The 7,500-nt window shown below is 42.4% G+C and overlaps 2 non-coding genes and 1 pseudogene across 2 annotated transcripts in view; all 3 read left to right on the plus strand.

The window, feature by feature from the left end:
- Window positions 1-5,385: 5,385 nt before the first annotated feature.
- Window positions 5,386-6,196, plus strand: LOC149092531 (small subunit ribosomal RNA; annotated as a pseudogene; the record flags this gene model as incomplete).
- Window positions 6,197-6,691: 495 nt separating this feature from the next.
- LOC149092532 (5.8S ribosomal RNA) lies at window positions 6,692-6,846 on the plus strand. Its single transcript, XR_016200802.1, has one exon. It is a non-coding gene; the product is annotated as a 5.8S ribosomal RNA (ribosomal RNA).
- Window positions 6,847-7,322: 476 nt separating this feature from the next.
- Window positions 7,323-7,500, plus strand: part of LOC149092533 (large subunit ribosomal RNA) — a 4,168-nt gene continuing 3,990 nt past the window's right edge. Inside the window, exon 1 of the ribosomal RNA XR_016200803.1 lies at window positions 7,323-7,500. This exon is cut by the window's right edge and continues 3,990 nt beyond it. This is a non-coding gene — a ribosomal RNA (large subunit ribosomal RNA).

The following is a 7,500-nucleotide window of genomic DNA, read 5'->3' on the forward strand; positions in this document are numbered from 1 at the left end:
TAAATGGTGTAAAATGGAAAAAAGAGCTGTTTTGGTGATTTTAGCGAGGTTTTAGCTAGTTAACCTTGTTTTGATTTAAAACTGAAAAATTTTTGCATACCCCTGGAAAAAACCGAACTTTAACTTTTTCCATTGAATTACATGTTAAATTTTTTGCATACCCCTGGATTTTCGATGATGACTCATTATAACGGAAGAACGAGGTCGATTCACGGTACCAAATCTTTTGGACATTATCAGCATTAGGTCAACTAATGATTGCGTAATTTTGATCGAGTTCGTGCTGTTGGTACCAGAGGAAATCGCCTTTAATGGTTGAGCCCATAAAAGCAATGAGAATGTTCGAATTGGCGCGATTTTAGGCCACTTGCGTTTAGTAATTTAGGTCATTAATAAGCGCATGCGATAGTCGGCACTACTGGGATATTACCCCGAAAAACATGATCGCGATTGACCTTATGGTTCAAAAGTTATTGGGTGTCAAAAATAGACACGGACTTAGTCTAATTTTCAGAAAAAGAGGTTTTAGATCACAACCAGATTTATTGTGTTATATGTGGTGAGTGTAGTTGCTGAATTGAGAGAAGCAACCATCAGTAGTTGATGGGGAGGTAAGTGATTGTCTACGGTTATGGATAAGTCAATGCATCAAGCAGTGGTATGGTCCAGACTGTAGCTGTTCACGCATCTATTCCTGTTATTCTGTTGATGTTTGGTGGTTGAAGAGACGGGCCTGAATGGGTTTGGATCGTCAATCATCTTATCACCACACACTATTATACAAAGGTAGAGTACCTGCAAGACCTAAGGTCTTCCTTGGTACGACTGACAATATCTATGAGAGTTGGGCTTTAATGCTATCAGACTTCATATCTTGCATATATGTTCAAACTAGTCACTCAACAGAGTGAGCAGTATTAGTATTGAGCTCTGCTTGTGCAAAGCAGACCGCAGATTGATCCAAGAAATTGGTATCAAGCGGTTATAATACTATGCTGTTTAGTTGACTTGCAAACGTACCCAGCAATGGTTACTCCTGCTAGATGTGCTTGCACATTTTAGTGGAAGAAGATGGATTCTAAAGAGTTTTCTGCAGAATCATCTTAATGCACGACATAAATCTCGATACCTCGTTAAAGTTAACATCCACTTGCTGGTTGTTAGCTGAGGATATCGTATTTATAGCTGCAAAAACAACTTGTTTAGCATTTTACTTTGCTAAAACATCAAGTTACCTGGTTGATCCTGCCAGTAGTCATATGCTTGTCTCAAAGATTAAGCCATGCATGTCTAAGTACATACTGTTTATAAAGTGAAACCGCGAATGGCTCATTAAATCAGTTACGGTTCCTCGGATATTCTTTTTTACATGGATAACTGTGGTAATTCTAGAGCTAATACATGAACAAGTGTTCCAACCTCAGCTTGCTGACGGAAGGATCGCATTTATTAGTACAAGACCAATGATTCTTATTCACCTAGAACCCTGTTCAGTGATTTCGGTCGCTGTCTAAGGACTAGCAGTGGGGATCTTAGCAACTTCGGTTGCATTTCTTGTGATGACTCTGAATAACTGAGCAAATCGTATGGCCTCTGAGCCGACGATGTATCCCTCAAGCAACTGCCTTATCAACTGTCGATGGTAGGTTATGCGCCTACCATGGTTGTAACGGGTAACGGGGAATTAGGGTTCGATTCCGTTTTCAAATTTCTTTATTGAATTTTGTTTTACAAAGTTGCGTAAATCTCTAGGGAAAATCACTTGCATCACTCAGTGGTACGACAAGTGACCCCTAGAGGTGGGGCTCAGTACAAGTCAGGGGGAGTTTGGGAGAGTTCCTCCCCCTTTCAGAGATACCCCGTTCAATGTAAAGTTGAACGGGGTTTACAGTTCATGTATAATTTAATGAGTTAAAAGAGGGACTTGCAAAAAAGAGGGGCTGTATGTACATAAAAAGACAAAATAAATGCATGAAAAATAAAATAAAAGGCGGGAACATGAAGAGATTCGTGTTAAAATACCGTCAAGCTGAAACCGCGCATGTCCGTTTAAAAAGTCCTTGACCACTTGGTGGAGGCAGATCGTAGCAAATACTCGCGTGCTGGGCAAGGCACGAGCACAGCATCTGAAAAGATTGCTAGGTAAAAGTCATTTAAAAGACGATAAAAAACACAGAACAGAGATGGAGTAACTTGACAGTTCTTGTGTAATACACACCGCCCTAAACCCTATATGGGAAGAGATGTCCAACGTAGCGCATTAGTCAGTGGAGACTCCGCGAGGAGCGTTAAAATAATATATATGAGCCTAGGGGTTCTATTCCGGAAGTGTCTGGCTTGAGTATGTATGTTCCCGCAAGGGTTCCCACAGCATGCATATCTTGGGTCAGGCATGGAAGGGGTAGGATCCTGTTGTGGGTTGTGGCGTGGGAACCACGCCCACTGGAAGCTCATATATATTAGGGACATAATAGGGGAAATTATCGCGCCCCTAGCACTCAACTACCTTGCCCTTTGAGTGCAAGCTGCTTGTTTTTGCAGAGGCGGCGGCTGAGACTTAAGAGAGCTCGTGACTCTCGAGAGACCTAAAATCATGGATTAATGGCAACGTTAAAACATGATTGGTAGTGGTGCATGACAGCAATGAAATATCTAAGATGAAAGTCTATGATATTAAAACACACCTTAGGTCTTGAATTGCCATGTCAGGTCATGGTTCATCAAGTTAAGGTGGTATGAACTGGGGCAGTAACTACTTTGATGTAAAGGTCAAAGTTGAATAAAATAAATGGGGCCCAATGGGCAGTGGTGCAGGCATGAATTACTAAAAGGGCAGTGGTGCAGGTATGAATTGCTAAAATCAAAAGCCTCAAACAAAATACGAGGGAAACCGCGAATGTAAAAACGATAAGAGCTGGGTGATTAAAGAAGGCGTAAGTTTGCCATGCGTAAACTGCCAAAATAGAACGCGAGCTGGGAACAGGCTGGACACCTGTTAAAATGTCCTGGGGTCCCCTCACTGTATGGTGAGGGGGCCCCTTTTTCACGTTAGGCCAAAAGTTTGCCGTGTGTAAACTGCCAAGAGAACAAGAGCTGGGAACAGGCTGGACACCTGTTAAAATGTCCTGGGGTCCCCTCACTGTATGGTGAGGGGGCCCCTTTTTCACGTTAGGCCAAAAGTTTGCCGTGTGTAAACTACCAAGAGAACAAGAGCTGGGAACAGGCTGGACACCTGTTAAAATGTCCTGGGGTCCCCTCACTGTAATGGTGAGGGGCCCCTTTTTCACGTTATGGCGGATGTTTGGTCTCCAGGCGTGTTTGCAGCGAGCTGATGACGTCGTCCCAGGTGATGCTGCTTCCTAATGGTCATTATTTTCCCGAGATACGTGAAAAGTTCCTTAAAAGCAGTCGTGTATAAAGTTAAAAGGTCATCTGGTGGGTCATCCGGTAAAAGGCTGGTGTATAATTCGGTGCGCGGAATGATGTATAATGGGCAGTTATTTACAATATGATCGACCGATTCAGCAACATTGCAGTTAAAACACGATGAGTCTGCGGCTAGATTAAAACGATGAAGGTACGTTCTAAAATCGCCGTGGCCAGAGAAGAATTGGGTCGTGTCATGGTTAAAGGGTAAGTGCATGAATTCCATTCTATCTAATATTGACGGGAAGTACTTAAAAGTATGTCTTCCTTTCGTGCTTGCATTCCAGGTATGCTGCCAGTTATCTATGAGGATGGCTCGTATTTCTTGCTTAAAATCATCAGTGAATGTATGATTTAAAAGCAATGGTCTTGGTACGAATGGGTACGAGTCTGGTGGACGAGTTAAAAAGTAATGGGCTGCTAGTTGCTGAATACGGTAAATGAGTGGCATTGTACCCGCCAATACCTGTACTGCATCATGTGAGATGGTACGGTAAGCTCTCGTCATTGCAATGTTTGCGTAACGCTGGACTTGTCGTAATTTAAAGTTATTCTTTTCTTTTGCAGCTTGCTGATGCCATATAGCTGAACCATAAGTTATGGCTGGTTCAATGGCAGCGTTCCAGTAAAGTCGCAGCGTACGTTGTGGAGGCCCGAAGTTATTTCCAGATATACGCGTAAAGCCAAAGATTGCCTGTCGTGCCTTGTTGGTGATATATGTAATGTGGTCGTAAAAGTAAAGATGACGGTCTATGATGATGCCAAGATATTTAATGGTGTTGGAATATGTCAATGGATGGTCGTTAAACGTTATGGTTGGACGGATTTCCAGTTCCGCGCCTCGTCCTAACATGATGGTTTGGGTCTTTGATGCGTTAAAAGTAAGTGAATATTTATATGCGGCTTGTTCCAATGATTTTAACATGATTTGTGCTCTTTCACAGGCAACCTCTGGCTTTGCTCCACATGCAATAACGAGAGTGTCATCAGCGTAGGCTTGGAGGAAGACATGACCAGGTCTGGGTAAGTTTAAAAGCTCATCCTGGATCAGGTTCCAGTGATAGGGTTCGATTCCGGAGAGGGAGCCTGAGAAACGGCTACCACATCTAAGGAAGGCAGCAGGCGCGCAAATTACACAATCCCAGTACGGGGATGTAGTGACGAAAAATAACAATACGGGACTCTATTGAGGCCCCGTAATTGGAATGAGTACAATTTAAATCCTTTAACGAGGATCTATTGGAGGGCAAGTCTGGTGCCAGCAGCCGCGGTAATTCCAGCTCCAATAGCGTATATTAAAGTTGCTGCGGTTAAAAAGCTCGTAGTTGGATTTCAGTCGAACCTATGGGGTCCACTGATTAAAGGGTTAGATGGTGATGTTAGGTTTCTTGCTTGTGTCTACGGATGCTTGCTTGAACCTTCATTCCTCTTTCCTGGTGGTTACATTCATAGTGTTTAGACAGAAAATTGCTCGATATTTGCTATCAATGCTCTTTACCGAGTGTTGATTCAAGCGATCGAGACTTTTACCTTGAAAAAATCAGAGTGCTCAAAGCAGGCGTCCAAAACCTCGAAAGAGGTGCCTAAAAACGGTATGGTCAACCATCTATATGATGCGTACCACTACCTTAACTTGAATGATCTTGCATGGAATAATGGAATAGGACCTTGGTTCTATTTTGTTGGTCTTAAGAATCCAAGGTAATGATTAAGAGGGACAGACGGGGGCATTTGTATTGCGGCGCTAGAGGTGAAATTCTTGGACCGTCGCAAGACAAACTACAGCGAAAGCATTTGCCAAGAATGTTTTCATTAATCAAGAACGAAAGTTAGAGGTTCGAAGGCGATCAGATACCGCCCTAGTTCTAACCATAAACGATGCCAACCAGCGATCATTCTGAGTAACTAATTTCATGACTCGAATGGAAGCTTCCGGGAAACCAAAGTTTTTGGGTTCCGGGGGAAGTATGGTTGCAAAGCTGAAACTTAAAGGAATTGACGGAAGGGCACCACCAGGAGTGGAGCTTGCGGCTTAATTTGACTCAACACGGGAAAACTCACCCGGCCCGGACACTGAGAGGATTGACAGATTGAGAGCTCTTTCTTGATTCAGTGGGTGGTGGTGCATGGCCGTTCTTAGTTGGTGGAGTGATTTGTCTGGTTAATTCCGATAACGAACGAGACTCTAGCCTACTAAATAGACTTGCAGTTTACACTGCAGTACTCCCCCTTAGTCAACCTGTGGGTGGTAGTATCTCTTGATGGTTTCGGCTGTTGAGGGCTCTGCTGCTATTAGCCTACAGAATTGGCTAGGGTAAGGATGCTGTAGCACTGTAAGGACTTCTTAGAGGGACAAGCGGCGCTCGCAGCCGCACGAAACAGAGCAATAACAGGTCTGTGATGCCCTTAGATGTCCGGGGCCGCACGCGTGCTACACTGAAGTGGTCATCGTGCATACTGTTTCCTGCTCCGAAAGGAGTGGGTAACCGCTTGAACCCATTTCGTGATGGGGATTGGGCATTGTAATTATTGCCCATGAACGAGGAATTCCCAGTAAGCGTGAGTCATTAGCTTGCGTTGATTACGTCCCTGCCCTTTGTACACACCGCCCGTCGCTACTACCGATTGAATGATTTAGTGAGGACTTCGGACTGGTCAATCCAGACCATTGGGAAACTAGTGGTCGGATTGTGCTGGAAAGATGTTCAAACTTGATCATTTAGAGGAAGTAAAAGTCGTAACAAGGTTTCCGTAGGTGAACCTGCGGAAGGATCATTAACGTATTACCCTCTTATTATAAGAGAAATACAACCTTCAAACAATCAAACACTCTGCATAGTGATATTGTAGATGCTAATATGGTGAATGCAATTGAATTGTATTTGCATTAGAGTCGCAATTGTGAATGTTTATTGCAAACATTTAGCCATTGCAACATGATTCTAATTTGCATTACATTCGTTCATTCATACATCCATCTTTCATTATCCAATGCAACAAAGAGTGAGGGTTATCTAACGATAGCCATAATTTCTTTTGCAAAACAATTGTAGTTTATAATGAAAAGCCTGTCTTGCTACATACTTGGTACCTGATCAAGTCTTCAGCTTATGCTGACGGCAAGGTTTAAAGAAGGAAGTTTTACACTTCTTCGCCTAACTAAGTAAAGACAACTATGGTTTTTATAAACTGCATACAATTGTTTTCAAACCCTCTCAATGCAGATTTAGGATACTTATTAAAAGTCCCACGGTGGCAAAGATACATCTTCAAGCGGTGGATCACTCGAATTACCAATCGATGAAGAACGTAGCTAGCTACGATAATCGGTGCGAATTGCAGGACACGCCGAGCACTTGAGCTTCCAACGCACATTGCGGCTTTCGGGTCTTTTCCGAGGTCACATCTGTCTGAGAGTTGAGATGTAAAATAATCAACAAAACACTTGCATACTACCATATATGCATTGTTTTGAGAGGATTGTATATTTATATGCATGAATCTTGATGTTTTATTCCTTTTCTTAATTGCAATTCGTTGCAATTTAGTAAGGAGAATCTCAAATCTACTTGTTTCACATGATAAATTTTGTGTACAATGCATATTTCATCTCTGCAAGCAGTATATATGAATAGATACTAGCATGAGATTCTAAGGTTAGTCGCCTATCTGACGACGCTAAAGTCGTATTGCAGATAACTATGGTGATCAACTAACCTGTTAACTGATGAATCTTCTTGCACTTGTATAAATCGTACAAATAGTAGCTATTTCATTCTGTTAAAGCAGACCTAAGAAGTAATGCAAAGGCAAAATTTGTGCAAACATTAAAGTAGATTTACGTTGCTTGCTTGCAAACAACACAAATAAACATTAATCAACTTAATCAATATTTTTGATCTCAGATCAGGTGAGGTTACCCGCCGAATTTAAGCATATAATTCAGCGGAGGAAAAGAAATCAAATGAGATTCCCTGAGTAACGGCGAGTGAAAAGGGATGAGTCCGGCGCAAAGGTTTTCCATTGAAAGGTGGAAAGCGGTGCTGCGTAATGGCTAGAGTCACGATTATTTCA

The sequence above is a fragment of the Tetranychus urticae genome, unplaced genomic scaffold (genome assembly GCF_039701765.1).
Source record: "Tetranychus urticae isolate SD_2017Ah unplaced genomic scaffold, NJAU_TeUrti_SD_1.0 Scaffold_8, whole genome shotgun sequence".
In the NCBI taxonomy this organism is placed as follows: Eukaryota; Metazoa; Arthropoda; class Arachnida; order Trombidiformes; family Tetranychidae; genus Tetranychus; species Tetranychus urticae.